This window comes from Aotus nancymaae, unplaced genomic scaffold (genome assembly GCF_030222135.1).
Source record: "Aotus nancymaae isolate 86718 unplaced genomic scaffold, 86718_ANA_hifiasm-v0.15.2.pri h1tg000029l, whole genome shotgun sequence".
Lineage (NCBI taxonomy): Eukaryota > Metazoa > Chordata > Mammalia > Primates > Aotidae > Aotus > Aotus nancymaae.
Genome location: NW_026988442.1, coordinates 4757188 through 4775124, shown reverse-complemented (window position 1 = coordinate 4775124; position 17937 = coordinate 4757188). Strand labels below are relative to the sequence as shown.

At 37.2% G+C, this 17937-nt stretch overlaps 2 long non-coding RNA genes across 2 annotated transcripts in view; one reads left to right on the top strand and one right to left on the bottom strand.

Annotated features, from left to right (window-relative positions):
• The window catches only part of LOC105719364 (uncharacterized), an 83921-nt gene that overhangs the window by 24584 nt on the left and 41400 nt on the right, over window positions 1-17937 (top strand). The window contains exon 2 of the long non-coding RNA XR_002477634.2: window positions 4531-4660. This is a non-coding gene — a long non-coding RNA (uncharacterized LOC105719364). The remainder of the gene's footprint in view (window positions 1-4530; window positions 4661-17937) is intronic.
• The window catches only part of LOC105719365 (uncharacterized), a 107318-nt gene that overhangs the window by 62921 nt on the left and 26460 nt on the right, over window positions 1-17937 (bottom strand). The gene's annotated exons all lie outside the window — the stretch shown is intronic.

Below are 17937 nucleotides of genomic sequence, written 5' to 3'. Positions count from 1 at the left end.
TTGAAGCATTTCGTTACTAGGCAGACCCTAGTAATGGTTCAACAATGTGGTCAATTCTAAAAAGATTGAAAAAAAAACACTAAGAAATTCTGTAGAGGTCTTTTTTGACCTTTAAGCTCTATTAAAACCATAACTCTCTAAAAGTTATTTTTAATGGATCAAACATCAAAATAATGAATTATACATTAGGACAAGAGAGCAGGATGTATATTCTGTCATTTCCATAATGATAGTAATAACAGTAGTTAAGATAAATTAGTATGAACTATGTGTCAGTCACAGTCCTAGGCATTTCATATAGATGTCTCACTTTAGTAGTCCATTTTTTTGAAATTATTAACCCATTTTATAGATGAGTAACCAGAAGCACGAGGTAAATAACTTATAAATAATTTAAGACAGGCCAACTCTCTTATTGACTGTTCAGTTCTCTCTCCCATCTATTCTTACCATTCTTTCTTTTATCCATTATTGGTTGACCATCTATCATATGCCGAACCCTTGATCTCCAGTAGAAATATAATGCAAGTTGAATACATCATTTCAAACTTTCTAGTAGTCACATAACAAGTAAAAGAGAAAGAGCAGAAATTAACTTTAATAATTAGTTAGCCCAATATGTCCAAACTATCATCATTTCAATATATGTGTTACTTTACCTCCTTTTTTTTTTTTGAGACGGAGTTTTGCTCTTGTTACCCAGGCTGGAGTGCAATGGCGCGATCTCAGCTCGCTGCAACCTCCGCCTCCTGGGTTCAAGCAATTCTCCTGCCTCAGCCTCCTGAGTAGCTGGGATTACAGGCACGCGCCACCATGCCCAGCTAATTTTTTGTATTTTTAGTAGAGATGGGGTTTCACCATGTTGACCAGGATGGTCTCGATCTCTTGACCTCGTGATCCACCTGCCTTGGCCTCCCAAAGTGCTGGGATTATAGGCGTGAGCAACCACACCCAGCCCTCTCCTTTTTTCTTACTAAGTCTTTGAAATTTAGTATGTGCTTCATACTTATATCCTAATTCAAACTAGTCACATTTCAAGTGTTCAATAGCTGTATGTGTTTAGTGGATATCTTATCAGGCTGCTCAGGGCTAGATATTTGGAATACAGCACTGAGTAACAAAAACATGTCCTTGCCATTGTGAAATGTAAGTCCAAAATCATATTGAGGGATCATGTCTGATGTGTTGTGGGAAGAATTGAGAGGCAAGGATGACTGGAGTAAACTAAGAAAGGGGTATACTGTGGTTAGAGATGAAAAGAGGGTCAGGCAAGGTGGGCCCTAAACTGAATTTTACTGAGGGCTATGGGCAATCTCTGGAGAGTTTTAAATAGAGGAGTGAGAAAACATGACTTAAATAGGATTTCTCTGGGTGCTATATTGTGATAGGTTGTGGCTGGGGATTAGGGGAAGAGTAGAAGTCAGAAGACCTGTTAATGGATAGCTGTAATGCTCCAAGTGAAGTAGGGTAATAGTGTGAAACATGGTGGTTAGATCTGGTTGGGTTCTGGATAGATTTCATTTGATAGTAAAAATATAGGCTATAATGTATAATAGAGTCTTCCATTTTATTGTTAAGGGAAAAAACTCCAAACCTATAAATAAAGCTAAGAGAATGGCTTCATTTTCTCATAAGGATTATTTGACCTTTTAAAAGAATGTACCATTGGTGGATGTTGCTGTATTCTAAAATTAAGGATACAATCTTTGTAAAGTTACATGATAACTTGTTGATCTGTGAGTGATAGAGACACAAAACCAATTTGTTTAATAGAAAAGAAACCCTAAAGAATATAATACGTTACCCTGTGGAGCATTAGCCAGCTTTGTACCTAATCTAACAAATTAATTTAACAATCCTTTATTATATTGTTTATATCTATCCAGATTTGTAAATTCTCTTTGAACTGGTCATACCATCCTGATGGTTTCCTCATTTTTAAAATGTGTTTGACAGTAACTTGATAAATATTTCTTCTAATTCATATGAGTTATGCTTTAATTTTTATTCAAAGTTATTTCTTAACACCAGTGACATCAACAATAGATTTCAATGGACTTTTGTATATGGTTCATAACACCAATGGCCATTACTTTCATTTTCTTTCAAACTCAAGGTCTTCATGCTCTTAGAGAAAACACCTGATTTCCCTCTTCTTCTCTCCTTCCCGAGACTCCCACCTCTGAAATTGTGCTTCAGATCCTGTCTTCCAACCCAGTTTCTCCTGACTTCACTTTTCTTTCTTTCTCACGAATCCTCAGGAGGATTGCTGCTACTCCCAGTCCGTCTTGCTGCTACTCTCAGACTCTCGCATCCTTACCCCTTTCTACCTTTACTGCATGTTTCCTTCAAGGCCTTAATGACCAAGTCATTCAAATGCTGTCATCCTCTCTTCCAAATCCAAAGTCATGGGGCCTGTTAGACTAGGGCAGCCATTTCTATTCTTATCTTTCTACGTCTGTTCTGGAGCCAACACCCATTACTGCCAGTGTACCACCACCTAATATGTGAATCTGTCCATATCTCTCCACTTCTCAAAACTCTTCAATGGTCTTTAACTGGTCTCAATGTCAAATTTAGATCCTTTGAAGGATAAGCAAGGTTTTTGTATAATGTAGCTACCACCAAACTCAAGTCTTGCCATTCCGTTTATTGGACAAGATGTCACAACAGCACTAAAGGATGTGAAGTTCATTATACAAGTCTTCCTTTCTTTAGCCTTTTGACTTTGATTGCATTGCTCCCTTTGCCTTGTATGCACATTCAGCTTGATACTAGTGTCCCACCACCAGCAGTTTCCTGGTAAAAAGGTGTCCTTCAACTTTTGTCTGAAAGGTTGTTTATACCACCCAGGAGGTGTAGGTATCTGTCCCATATAATACAGTAACCCATAGAATACTGTTTAATTTGCAAACCTCTTACAGCAATTATTATGCTGTATTTTATATAGGCTTATATGTACCCCTCTAGACTTCATGGGGTTGTTTTAATCTCTTTCACTTTTAACATCTCATTAAAAAATGACAGGCATGCAGTATGCAAGCATTGAAAAAATGTACTAAATTAAGAAACTAGATGGGAATTTTTGCTGTATAAAATACCACCACAAAACTTAATGACTTAAAATGCCTTTTTAAATAGTTCATAATTCTAAGCAGTTCTGGTCTGGGCCAACTCCATGGATCTCTCTGGGGCTCTTTTATGTACCTCTGGTCGTCTGTTGAGTTAGCTGGTAGCTAGATGCTTTGGGATGGCTTTATTTCACATAGTATAGTTGCTAAAATAATATCTGGGTAGAGAATCCTTTCCTAAGAAGGTTTTTCTCTACTATCTGTGGATCATTATTCTCTAGTAGATCTTCCCCAGTTTTCACTGGGGAAATATGACCATTTTAGGGTTTAAAAGAGGAGCAAGAGAACAAGCTCATATGCCTAAAAATTTTTATACCTCTGTTTGAATCCCATTTGGTAATATTCAGGGCCAAGCCAGAGTCTGTGTGAGAGGGCACAACCAACTGACCAGTGTTATGGATATGAGAAGTTAAATTACTGCAGGCCTTCTTATACACAAACTCATCCATTCACACATAAAATCATTTTTTTACCTATTAAATTTTACCTTTTGGAGTTAATTCACAAATAAAACCTGATAGTCTCATTCTTCTGGTGCTGTTTATAAGAAAAACATTGTTATCAAATATGATATCTAATATATGTACATTCATTTTTACCATCTTAATATATGTTTTCATTTTACCCTGTTTTTTTATTTTTAATCTTTTTCTGCCTTTAAAAAAATGTATTGACCTGTACATATTTATCTTCTTTTGGCCTGGGAAATACATACTTTATTTGTACTATTTTAGAAGTTATCTTTAAAATGATAACTTATTAAGTTTAAAACAGTACAAAATTTAAAAATATCTCAACCATCCTCCAAAGAAATCAAAGCTGTTTATGACTATTTAACTCCCCAAACTTTTCATGCATTACACATTATTGTTGCTTAATATTTTAGTTTTGTTTTATATTCCCAGATTTGTCATCTTTCTTACTAGTTTTTATGTTTGCTTTATTCACCTACTTTTATTAAATTCTTTGCTTACCATTCTTTCATTTTTTATTGCTTTTTTTTTTTTAATGACAGCTTTATTCAGATACAATCACATACCAAAACCCAGCTGTTCAGGAGGTTGAAACAGGGAGGAATGCTTGAGGCCAGGAGTTTGAGACTGACCTCAAACATAGCAAGACTGTATCTCAAAAAAAAAAAAAAAAGCTGGGCATGGAGGTCTGAATTACTTGTGAGGCTAAGATGAGAGGATTTCTTGAGTCCAGGAGTTCAAGGCTGTAGTGAGCCAGTAATAATGATGCCACTGTGCTTCAACCTGGGTGATAGAGCAAGACTCTGACTCTAAAATTAAATACATAAATCATCACATACCATAAATTTTACCCTTAAAGTGCATAATTCAGTAACTTTTTAGCATATTCATACCTATGTGCAATGATCACTGCTATTTAATTTTAGAATACTTTTGGAGAGAAAGTGGAGCAAGATGACCAAACAGAACACTCCACTGATCGTCCTCCCTAAAGGAATGCCAAATTAAACAACCATCCACCCAAGAAAAAGGACCTTCATAAGAACCAAAAGTTAGGTGAGTGATCACAGTACCTGGTGTTAACTTGATATTACTAAAAGAGGCACTAAAGGGGGTAGGAAAGACAGTCTTGAATTGCTGACACCACTCCACCCCATCCCCCAGCAGAGGCCACATGGCATGGGGAAAGCATCTATGTGCTTCGGGGAGGAAGAACATAGTAATTGTGAAACTTTCATTAAAACTCAGTGCTGCCTTGTCACAGTGGAAAGCAACACCAGACAGAACTCAGCCAGTGCCCACGAAGGGAGCATTTAGACAAGGGCTACCCAGAGGGGAATCATCTATCCCAGTAATCGGAATCTAAATTCTGGCAAGCCCCAACCCTCTGCAGGCTGAAGTGCTCTGGGGTCCTAAATAAAATTGAAAGGCAGGCAAGGCCACAAGAAGTATAATATCTGGGCAACTGCTGGTGCTTTACTGGGCTTGGAGTCAGTGGACTTGAGGGACAGTTGGTCTAGTGAGATGCCAGCCAGCATGGCCAAAGGAGTGCTTGTGCCACCCTCCCCCAGCCTCAGGTAGTACAGCTTAAAGTTCTGGGAGGGACTCCTTCCCTCTGCCTGAGGAAAGGAGAGGGAAGAGTAAAGAGAGCGTTGTCTTGCACCTTGGATATTAGTTCAGCCAAAGGAGGATCAGACACCAGGCAGATTCTTGAGCCCCCATTTCAGGCCCTCGCTCCTGATGACATTTCTAGACACACCTTGGGCCAGAAAAGAACCCACTACTTTGAAGGGAAAAACTCAGTTCTATCAGGATTCATCACCTGCTGACGAAAGAGCCCTTGGGACCTGAATAATCAGCAGTGGCAAGACTCAGAGATGTTCAGACTTCACACGTGACTCAGCACATTCCCAGCTGTGGTGGCTAGGGGAGGAACTCCTGCTTGAGGATTAAACAGAATTCTGAATTTTATAGAAATAGCTTTTTAAATATATTTTCTTTTCCTGTCTTTGGTGATGAGTTTAAGGAGAACTGGGAGTGTTTAAAAGGATGTCTAAATACATGGTTCTATATTTCATTTATTTCTCCCCTGCTCTTTTTTTTTTGGCAGCCTATAGAGGTAATATTCCAACTATAATTCTCCTTCAGCTGAATGATTCCTGGCTTATATCTGGGCTCAAACTTACATATTATTTTCATCAAAGTGACTTACTGAATAGTTGCAGATAAGATGGTGGCAACAATTTCATTTTACATCCAGCTTGAGAAACCCAAAAAGAAGTAGAATAAGGTTGATCTATTCAACCTTACATGATTATTCTTGTTGCCTAATCAAATATGTACATTTCATTCCAAATTATTTACTGATGCTGATTAGACAGTATTATCAGTGTTTTTCAGAAGTGAAAAATTAGTGTAATAGATGTACCAGCAATTGAATAATTTCATTTTAATACTTAATGTTGTGGTTTCTTATTCATCTAGTGGAAACGCATCATAGAGTTACAATAAGGACATAGTAGTCACATCTCAGAAGTAAACATCTTACACTTTAAGCCCTTGTTCCATATTCTTTCACTCAGTCTCTTTTATAAAAATTTTTATTTTTTTTTATTTTTTTGAGACAGTCTCACCCTGTCACCCAGGCTGGAGTGCAGTGACACTATCTCGGCTCACTGCAACCTTCGCCTCCTGAGTTCGAGCAATTATCCTGCCTCAGCCTCCTGAGTAGCTGGGATTATAGGCACACATCACCACGCCCAGCTAATTTTTGTATTTTTAGTAGTGATGGGGTTTCACCATATTGGTCAGGCTGGTCTCAACCTCCTGACCTTGTGATCTGCCCACCTTGGCCTCCCAAAGTGCTGGGATTACAGGCATATGGCACCGCGCCTGGCCTCACTCAGTCTCTTAACAATGTATTGCTGTTCAATCTCACACTTGGTCCTCTAGGCTGGAATATAAACATTTGGATGCTTAATCAGCATCACAAATTGGTTTCCCAAGCATTTGCCCTTGGTAGCTCAAGTCTTTTCTCAACATAACGTCACTGGCTTGTACAAAATCCTCCAATGTCTTTTCACCTCCCACTGAGTTTCTAGAATAAAAGCCCAATTCCTAACAATGGTTGCAAATTCTTCAACATCTGGGCCCTGGATATGTCTCTTTGCTTTTTTTTGAAAATGCCAGCCACACTTCAGTTTCAGGGCCTTGTATTGTGTCTTCCTTCTGCTGGAAAGCTCTCCAGATAACTGAATGGCTTACCCATTAACCTCTTTTAAGTATTTACTCAAATGTCACTTGCTGAATGAATTGCCCCTAAACTCTCCCTTTTCTCATTTCTGACTGACTTGTTTCTACATAGCATTTATGAAGCTCTGACATAATGTACATTTGTTTATAGTCTGTCTCCCTGCCTTGTTTTGCAAGGGCCATACGTGCAAATAGTCACAGCTGTATTCCTAATCATCAATCACAACAATGCCAATCAATTGATATTTGCCTAATGAATGAATCAATATTTCTTCATCTAAGTTATGAATGTTTTCCATTGTAATAGGACAGTATTGTACTTTCTATTTACATTCCATACTCATCTAGAATCTCTGAGCTTTAGAAAACTGACTCTTGAGGGGTAAAAAGATGGTGATATTTACTCTTTATATTAAATCCTCACTCTCTCTGCATCATTTATGAAGGATCATTAAAGAAATAATCCATATTTGCTGTATCTTTATCTTCTTTGTATACATATCCTCCTTGTATGTATATCTTGTATAGACATTACTGAAGCTTGGTCAAGTGAAATGGAATGAGCACTGGGCTTAGAGTGAGTAGTTAACAATTCTAGTTCTACTGTAAACACGTCCCTGTTTAGGTTACTAAAGATTACTATCAAGAAGGAGCTTAATTTTGTAAAAACATTTTTGTTGGTTAATGCATTAAATGAAACATTATATGATTAAACACCTGTGGTCCCAGCTACTAGGGAGGCTGACGCATGAGAATTGCTTGAGTCCAGGAGTTCAAGACCGGTCTGAGGAAATGCAGTGAGACCCATCTCAAAACAAAACAAAACAAAACAGTGTGATAAAACATAATTGCAGCTTATGTTAATATCACGACTTACTTAACTTCTAAAATGCTTTCACAAGCTCTATTTTGATTTACACAAAGGACTTGAGAATCATCTTTAACATTATGCTTTATTAGTACTTTTTCTAAGTTGGGTCTGCTAGCAACAAATTCTCTTACTTTTGGTTTGGTTTGGTCTGTTTTTTTTTTTTTTTTTTCGGCTGTTGTTTGGTTGGTTGTTTTAAATGTGACTGTCCCTATTTCACTTCCATTTAAAAAATAGCTTTGCTAGATGTAGGATTCTTTGTTGACATTTTTATTTTCTCTGAGCAATTTGATTGTATTATTCCACTGTTTTCTGGTCCATTGTTTTTAATAAGAAGTAAATTTTTAATCTTATTTTGAGTTCTCTTGTAAGTGACCAGCCATTTCCCTCTTGTTGCTTTCAATATTTTATTTTTGTCTTTGTCTTTCAGCACTTTTCCTATGATGCATTTCTTTGAGGATCTCTTGAAGTATATCCAACTTGGAGCTCATTGAGCTTCCCAGGATGTGTAGATTGATACTTTTCAGCCATTATTAAATATTTTTCTGCTCTTTTTTTCTCTCCTCTCCCCTTGGTACTCCCATAATATGTATGTTAATGCACATAATGGTGTCTCACACTTCTCTGACATTCTGTTCATTTTTCTGTTTTTCTCTTTCTCCTTTGAATAACATAATCTTCATTAATCTCTTCTCAAGTTTGCTCATTCTTTCTTCAGCCAGTTCAAATCTATTATTGATTTCCTCTATTACTTTTCTTAATTCCGTTTATTATATATTTTCAATGCCAGAATTTTGGTTTGGTTCTTTTAAAATAATTTCCATCTCTTTAATGTTATTTTTTATTTGATGCAACATTTTCATTATATCTTTATTTCTATGATTATGGCTTATTTTAGGTTTTTGAACATATTTATAAATGAATACTTTGATTTCATTGTGAAATCTGTTATCTACTTGCTCTCATAGGCAATTTCTGTTGCCTGCTTTTCTTTCCAGTATATGGGTCATAATTTCTTATTTCTTTGCATATCTCATAATTTTTAATGAAAATTGGAAATTTTAGATAATATATTATGCAACTCATGGGGCTAATTCTCTACTCCAGGGTCTGTTATTGCTATTTGTTTATTTCTTTAGTAACTGGCTAGATTATTTTAGTGAAATTGATTTCATCCTTCTCCAGCTTGCCAACTGTGTGATGCTTCTGATGTTAATCCTCAGGAGGTACAGTCTTGGGAATGCCCATAGTCACCCTGGAGTGACAGTGGATTGGTTGGGTTCTTTGACTGTCTCTTTCCTGGATTACCCTAGGATGTTAAGCTCCACTAATTTACAGGTGATTGCTCTCTTGTTTTAACAAAACTTTGGGGATGTAAATTGCTCCAGGGACTTAGGCAATCTTATTTAACTTCTTTTGAAAGAATAGTTCCTGAGGTTAGTTTTTCAGGTGTTTTCTGACCCCCAAAAGGCTCATTTCAACTGTCTCTTTTTCTAGTTATCTCTGGAAAACTAGCCAGTCTACAGTTCAGCCTATATGTCCATTAAATCTACCAATCTCTTCCCAGTTGCTACTTACCACAAACTTTCTTGTGTTTGAGGGCTTTCTTAGGCTGGAACTTTTCCATACTCCATTGTGGTTTCTTTGGGAAGAGATTTAAAGCTTTCTGTTTTATGGCATATTTCTCACTCTAAGGGTAAAATATTAGAACCAAATTTTCTAGAGCTGGGGAAGGAGCAATGGCCCAGTCTCTACATTACAATCCCACTTTATGAGTTGAATCCTTGGTGGAGGGGGCCAGTAATCTCAGGTCTTCTTGACTTGTATTTTCCAGCAGGAAATCTTTGCCTTACAAGTTCGAGAGCAGCACTTTGGGAGGCTGAGCACGAGGTCAGGAGTTAGAGAACAGCCTGACTAACATGATGAAACCTTGTCTGTACTAAACATACAAAAAATTAGCAAGGCATGGTGGTGTGCATGTGTAATCCCAGCTACGTGGGAGGCTGAGGCAGGAGAATCACTTGAACCCAGGAGGCAGAGCTTTCAGAGAGCCGAGATTGCACCATTGCACTCCAGCCTGGGTGACAGAGCAAGGCTCTGTCTCAAACAAAACAGAACAAAACAAAACACTAGAGAGCAAGGCTGATAAGGGTCCAAGCCTTTTTGGTGGCATTAGCCTTAAGTAGAGGCACCATCCCATGTGGGGGCTGGGCAAAAGATGGGAACTCTCACCTCTCAGCTGCAGTAGTGTTATCACCAGGTAGCTGGGGGAAGAATGAGAAATGCTAACGTCTTGCCTTTCTCAGGAAGATAGACCTCTGACTAGCATCTGGAGGATGGAGGGAGGAAGCTCTGTTTCTTTGGATGCCCAAAGGTAGAGTGCAATTTCTATCTTGTTGAACTAGGAGGAGGTAGGGAAGGAGTGAGTCTTGGTTCAAATACCATAGACAATCACTGCTCTTATCAATTGTTAGTAGTCTTTCTTGAATAAATGTTTATTTGATTGCTGTATGCCTTCAGGGCCATTTCCAGAAACTTTAAAAGGTGGTTGATATTGGTTTTTGTAATTTAAATTGTCTCCCTGATGAGTTGGGCTACAGAATTCCTCCTGCTGTCATGCAAGATGTCACCTGCTATAATTACACTTTGAAAGCACAAAAATGATTTTCTTTAATTTATACTGGCATATAATTACACTTAAGGCCATATATTTAAATCTTTGAAAGCGTATGGAATGTTGGGGCTCTTTTTCTATTATGTTTAATAAGAAAAAACTCACTGTGTGTCACAATAAACCTTTTTTATGTTTACATTATTTTCTTAAACATACATTTTGATAAAAGTCTTTGAATCCTGGGCACTGTTTAAGGTGCTTGGAAAATATATGCTTGTTTAAACTATAGGTACCCTATGAGGTATACATAGTTCGTGGTAAGGCTGACTTCAAAGATTCATCTTTAAGCCACTACACTACACTAAGTATGCATATGTGATTTCACATACAGAATGAATAGGAGGTGATAACTACTTTTCTAAAGTTATGACTCAGACACTTATTGATTAGGTAAGCACTTACCAAGTTGAGCATCCATGTTCCCAACTGTGAAATAACAAGAATACCTACTTAATTATGCAGTTGGGCTGATTAAATGAGATCATGTGTATTAAGTACTTAATAGAATGCCTAACAATATCTATTGGTTATCTTACCTAACCTTTAAAAGAATATTTTGCTATTTGTTTTTATTTATTTACTTTTTGGGTGAACATTACTATAATCTGTACTTTTAGACTCAGAACCTAAAGGAAAGATGACTCCTTAAAGTATTAGTCACTGCACATCAGAGTGCATTTTGGTGAATAAGGAACGTAGAAAAATACATAATGCTGACATATTGCAAGGGGAAAAAGGAACTTCTCATATTGATAGTATAGAGACTGGAGTAAAAGACTTCTGCTCCCTAGGTTTTGCTTTCATAGGATCTGTGTTCTAGATTGTTGGCTACATTATCTTGTTGATTCCCAATGACCTGTTTTCTCTTGTCCAAAACACACAGGGATCTAGTTTGGTGTTTCTATACTTGGAGTTTTTAGAGTGGTCTGTAAACCAGCAGCATCAACATCACTTGAGAATTTGTTAGAAATACAAACATCTTAAGGCAGAAATTCCAGCAAGTTGGCAAATCCTTTAAGGCATCTTTCGTAGTTATGACGAAGTCTACAGTTTGAGAATCCATTATCTTTAACAATTAACACTTCTTCCACCGGGCAGAGCTCTTTATTAATAAATTATTGGAAGGGGACTTTGGTGGGACCTCCAAGGCATCAAATATCCACTTGTGGCCATGGGAATAGCTTGCTGCTGCTGTGGTGAAAAATGAGCTAATTCATCAGTGCCAGAATTCCATCAGAATTAAATCAGATGACTTGTTTCCAACCCAAATAACAACACACATTATTATCCAGCATTTAGGAGTTGACCATTATCTTGTACTGTAGGTTCCAGACTTACAAGCTTTCTTATTGTTCTTGAAATAGCTTTGTTAGCTACTGACCTTAGATTTGGCTCAGGCTGATCCCTCTGTGTAAAAATCTGTTTCTTCCTCTCTTTACCTAGTTAACACTGACTTTATCTTCAGATCTCAACATTAGCTTCAATTCCATGAGTGTAGCATTTTCCGAATCCATATTTGAAATTAGGTTTTCCCTTCTTCCCTCCCTTTCTTCCCTTTTCCCTCTCTTCTCCTCTCCTCTCTTCCCTCCTTCCTTCTTTCCTCTCTCCTTCCCTTACTCCTTCCCTCCTCTCTCCCTCCTTCTCTCCTCCCTCCATCTCTTCCTTTTCTTCCTTCTTTCCTTTCATCCATCCATCCATTTTACAGAATTGCTATTGAAGTTTGCAATTATGCTTTCCTTTATAAAGTATTTGGGTTCAGTTCTGTCTCCCTTGAAGGACTGTAAATTCCATGAGGACAAAGAGTGAACCTGTTTTGTTCACAAATGCACCCTCAACTGGGATCATCAACAAATATTTATAGATACATAAATGAAAACAAAGTTCCAGTTTATCAATATTTTATAACATCTAGTTGTTTATTCATGCCCATATGAAGAATATAATTTAGTTTATGATATTTCAATTTGGAAAAAATATTCATTGATCTCTTACTGTGTTCCTGGCATTCTTTTAGTGCTGGGGTAGAGCAGCAAATAAAACAACAAAATTCCAGCTTTCATGGAGCTTATATTATAATTTTAATCAAAGAATTGTCAGGAAAGCTAGGAAACTATATTGCTGAAAATCCCACTTGTAACTTTTATAGCAGAATTTTGATACTTTTAATGATAAACTAAGTTAAAGAAACTATAATCCACTGTGTACAACTATAGAAATTATGGCAGTTCTTGAATTTAGAATGCCTTGTTGCAAAAATTATTCTGAAGCAAACAAAAGGATTTTAAAAAATATTCTCAAATGATAACAGTGGACCTCAGTAGAAACTCTATATTTATATTTCAAAATAAATTATATAATAATAATGATTGATATTAATAAATAATAATATGGATAATAGGTCAGAACAATGGGATGCTATTGGTAGATAGGCTGTTACAAGAGAGTTAAAAGTAATGGGAACAAGTCTTTGATTCAGTTAGCAAATTTAATATTTCTTTTTTTGTACTGCTACATAACATTGGTACATAGGAGGTATGATATAATTTGGCCGTGTCCCCAATTACATCTCATCTTGAAATCTCCTACAATTCTTCCCATCTGTCATGGAAGGGACCCAATGGAAGGTGATCGAATCATAGGGGCTGGTCTTTCTTTCTTTTTTTTTTTTGAGATGGAGTTTCGCTCTTGTTACCCAGGCTTGAGTGCAATGGCACGATCTCGGCTCACCGCAACCTCCACCTCCTGGGTTCAGGCAATTCTCCTGCCTCAGCCTCCTGAGTAGCTGGGATTACAGGCACGCGCCACCATGCCCAGCTAATTTTTTGTATTTTTAGTAGAGACGGAGTTTCACCATGTTGACCAGGATGGCCTCGATCTCTTGACCTCATGATCCACCCGCCTCGGCCTCCCAAAGTGCTGGGATTACAGGCTTGAGCCACCGCGCCCGGCCAGGGGCTGGTCTTTCTTATGCTATCCTTGCAGTGGTGAATAAGTCTCACAAGATCTGATGATTTTATAAAGAGGAGTTCCTCTGCACAAGCTCTCTCTCCTTTTGCCTGCTGCCATCTGTGTAAGACATGACTTGCTCCTCCTTGCCTTCCACCGTGATTATGAGGCCTCCCCAGCCATGTGGAACTACAGTTCTATTAAAACTGTAGTTTCTATTAAAACTCTTTCTTTTGTAAATTGGTCCCTCTCAGGTATGTCTTTATCAGCAGTGTGAGAACAGACTAATACAGGGTACCTCTGATATTTTGTCACATGCATAGAATGTATAACAATCAAGTCAGAGTATTTATGATATTTATTACAAGGGATTTTTATTTCCAAATGTTGAAAATATTGCACATCTTCTTTTCTAACTGTTTTGCAATACACAATACATTGTTGTTAATTAAAGTAACCCTACCCTGCTATTGCACGTTAAAATGTATTTCTTCTAACCGTATGTTTGTACTCATCACACAACCTCTCTTTATCCCTCCACCCACACACCCTTTTCAGTCTTTGGTTACTATCATTCTACTTTCTACCTACATAAGATTAACATTTTTAGCTCCTAAATATAAGTGAGAAGATGTGATAAATTTGTCTTTCTGGCTGAGTTTGGTGGGTCATGCCTGTAATCCCAGCACTTTGGGAGGCCTAGGTGAGGGGATAGCCTGAGCTCAGAAGTTCAATACCAGTCTGGGCAATATGGTAAGACCCTCTCTCCACTAAAAATACAAAAAAAAAAAAAAAAAATGTCTGGGTGAGGTGATGCTTGCCTGTAGTTCCACCTATTCATGGAAACTGAGGCATGAGAATCACTTGAGCCTAGGAAGTGGAGGTTGTAGTGAGCTGAGATGGGGCCACTTCACTCTAGCCTGGGTAAAAGAGTGAGACTGTCTCAATAAAATAAATAAATTGTCTTTCTTTGCCTAGCTTATTTCACTTAATGTCCAGTTCCATCCATGTTGCTGCACATGACAGAATTTCATTCTTTTTATGACTGAATAGTATTTCTTTTTATATCTATACTTTATCTGTTCATCCATTGATGGACACTAGGTTGATTCCATATCTTTGCTATTGTGAATGGTGCTGCAATAAACATGGGGGTGCAGGTATCCCTTTGACATGCTGATTTATTTCCTTTGGATAAATAGTAATAAGATTGATCATATGATAGTTCAAGTTTTATTTTTTCTGAGAAATCTTCACACTGTTTTTCGTAGGTAGCTATAATAATTTACATTTCCACCAACAGTGTATAGTAGTTCTTTGTTCTCTGTATCTTTTCTAACAGTTGTCCTTTTTTTTTTTTCTGTCTTTTTGATAATGGCTATTCTAAGTGGGTAATGTAACATCACACTGTAGTTTTGATTTGCATTTCACTGATGTTTAGTGTGTTTGATCATTTTTCATATTCCTGTTGGCTATTTGTATGTCTTCTTGGATAAATATCTAGTCAAAGCATTTGCCACTTTTTTTTTTTTTTTTTTGAGACGGAGTTTCGCTCTTGTTACCCAGGCTGGAGTGCAATGGCGCGATCTCGGCTCACCGCAACCTCCGCCTCCTGGGTTCAACCTCCGCCTCCTGGGTTCAGACAATTCTCCTGCCTCAGCCTCCCGAGTAGCTGGGATTACAGGCACGCACCACCATGCCCAGCTAATATTTGTGTGTGTGTGTGTGTGTGTGTGTGTGTATTTAGTAGAGACAGGGTTTCACCATGTTGACCAGGATGGTCTCGATCTCTTGACCTCATGATCCATCCGCCTTGGCCTCCCAAAGTGCTAGGATTACAGACGTGAGCCACCGCGCCCGGCATTTACCACTTTTTAACAAGATTGTTTGCTATTTATTCATTTAGCTGTAGAGTGGCTTGAGTTCTTTGTATTTTCTGGTTATTAGTCCCTTGTTGGATGAATAGCTTGCAAGTGTTTTCTTCCATTAAATATTTTCTCTCTTCACTTTGTTGTTTCCTTTGTTGTGCAGGTTTTTAGTTTAATAGTATCCCATTTGTCTATTTTTAGTTTTGTTGTCTGTGCTTTTGAGCTGTTTACTGTAAAATATTTGCTTATACTGATGGTTGGGAGGGTTTCCCGTGTGTGTGTATGTGTGTGTGTTTTGACACGGAGTCTCACTTATCACCAGGCTGGAGTGCAGTGGCGTGATCTTGGCTCACTGCAACCTCCACCTCCCAGGTTCAAGCGATTTTCCTGCTTTAGTCTCCCAAGTAGCTGGGACTACAGGCACGCACCACCATGCCTAGCTAACTTTTGTATTTTTAGTAGAGATGGGTTTTCACCATGTTGGCCAGATGGTCTTGATCTCTTGACCTTGTGATCCACCCACTTTGGCCTCCCAAAATGCTGGGATTACGGACGTAAGCCTCTGCGCCTAGCTCATTCCTATGTTTTCTTCTAGTAATTGCATAATTTCCGGTCTTACATATAAGTCTTTAATCCATTTTGAGTGTTTTTTAAAATATATGTCAAGAGATAAGGCTCTAGTTTCATTCTTCTGCAGATGGATATCTAGTTTTCTCACCAGCATTTATTAAAGAGGGATCTTTTCTCCAAATGTATGTTCTTGGTACTTTGATTGCAAATTGGTGGACTATAAATATGTACATTTATTCATGAGTTCTCTACTCTGTTCCCTTAGTCTACATGTCTGTTTTTAAACCAATGCTGTTAATATAGCTTTGTAATATATTTTAAAGTGTTGCATCTAACTTTGTTCTTTTGGCTCAGGATTCCTTTGGCAATTTAGGTTCTTTTTTTCCTGTAGTGTTCTATACAATTTCAGAATTTTATCAAAGGCTTTTTCTGTGTCTGTTGAAGTGATCATATGGTTTCTGTTTTATTCAAATATTTAGTTGCTTTATGGTATCTCATAGGTCATGAAGATTTTCTTCATTTCTTTTTAGTCTTTTTCTTTTGTCTGCCTATTATTTCAAAAGGCCCTGTAAGAAATGTCATTGTTTTTTTTTAATAAGAATTGCAGTGAACCTATGTATTACTTTGGATAATATGGTTTTTTCAAGCATATTAATTTTTCCAGTTTATGAGCAAAGGAAGTGTTTTCATTTGTTTGTTTACTATTTAATCTCTTTCATCAGTGTTTTTTAGATTTTCTTGTTGAGCTCATTCACCTTCTTGGTTAAATTTATTTCTAGGTATTTTATTTTGGGGGGTAACTATTGTAAATGGAATTACCTTCTTGATTTATTTCTCCAGTGGTTCATTATTAAGGTACAGAAATACTACTTGTTTTTGTATATTGATTTTGTATTGTGCAACTTTACTGAATTTATTTATTAGATCTAAGACGTTTCTGATAGAGTCTTTAGGTTTTTCTAAATATAATTTACTCTCATCTGCAAATAGGAACAATTTGACTTTCTGTTTTACAATTTGGATGTCTTTTTTTCTTTCTTTTCCTAATTACTTTGGCTAGGTCTTCTATGTAGAATAGAAGTAGTAAAAGTGGGCAAACTTATCTTGTTCCAGTTCTTAGAGAAAAGGTTTCCAGCTTTTCCTTATTCAGTATAATGTTAGTTGTGGGCCTATCATATATGGCCTTTATTATATTGAGGAATGTTTCTTTTATGCTTAGTTTGTTGAGAGTTTTTGTCATGAAGGAATGTTGAATTTTACCAAATGCTTTTTCTGTCTATTGAGATGATGGTTTTTGTCTGATTCAAATATTTGGTTGCTTTATAGTGTCTCATAGGTCAAGGAGATTTTCTTTATTTCTTTTTAGTCTTTTTTCTTTTATTGTCTGCCTGTTATTTCAAAAGGCTATGTCTTCAAGTTATATTATTTTTTTTCTTATGCCTGAGCTAGTCTATTATTGAAGCTCTTGGTTGTATTTTTTATTTCATTTATTAAATTCTTCAGTTCCAGGATTTCTGTTGTTTGTTTTGCATGATGTATCTCTCCATGGTGAATTCCTTACTTTTCATCAATTGTTTTTCTAATTTCTTTGTTCTGTTCATCTGTGTCTTCTTGTATCTCACTACGCTTCTTTATTAACATTATTTAAAATTTTTTTTCAGCATGTCATAATTTTTAGTTGACATTTGTTGCTGGAGAATTAATGTGTTTCTTTAGAGATCTTATATTTCTTTTTCATATTTCTGTGTCCTCACATTGATATCTGCACATTAAAGTGCAACTGTCACTTCCAAGTTTTTGGATTTATTTTTGTAAGGGAAGACTTTTTCTTGAAGTCATATCCAAGGTATTTGTTCAGTGGGGCACTTTAGCTTTGATTCTGCATACATGCAATAGTGTATCTCTATATGATTTCTTTGGCTGTAAACAGTGACAGTATTGTCTGTGTTTTCCTCAGTGGCTTAGGGTGAGTTTATGAGTGAAGGTTGTGACAAGGCTTTGCTGGGGACAAAGTTACCAGGTGGGCCAGACTTCTAGCCCCAGTGGTAGCAGTAGCAGGCTGAGAGTGCCTGTCTTCAAGCTCCTGGGCAGCATATAGAGACACCAGTGTTGGCAGGTTCAATTTTGCCTCCAGGTGGCTCACCAGGAGTGGTGG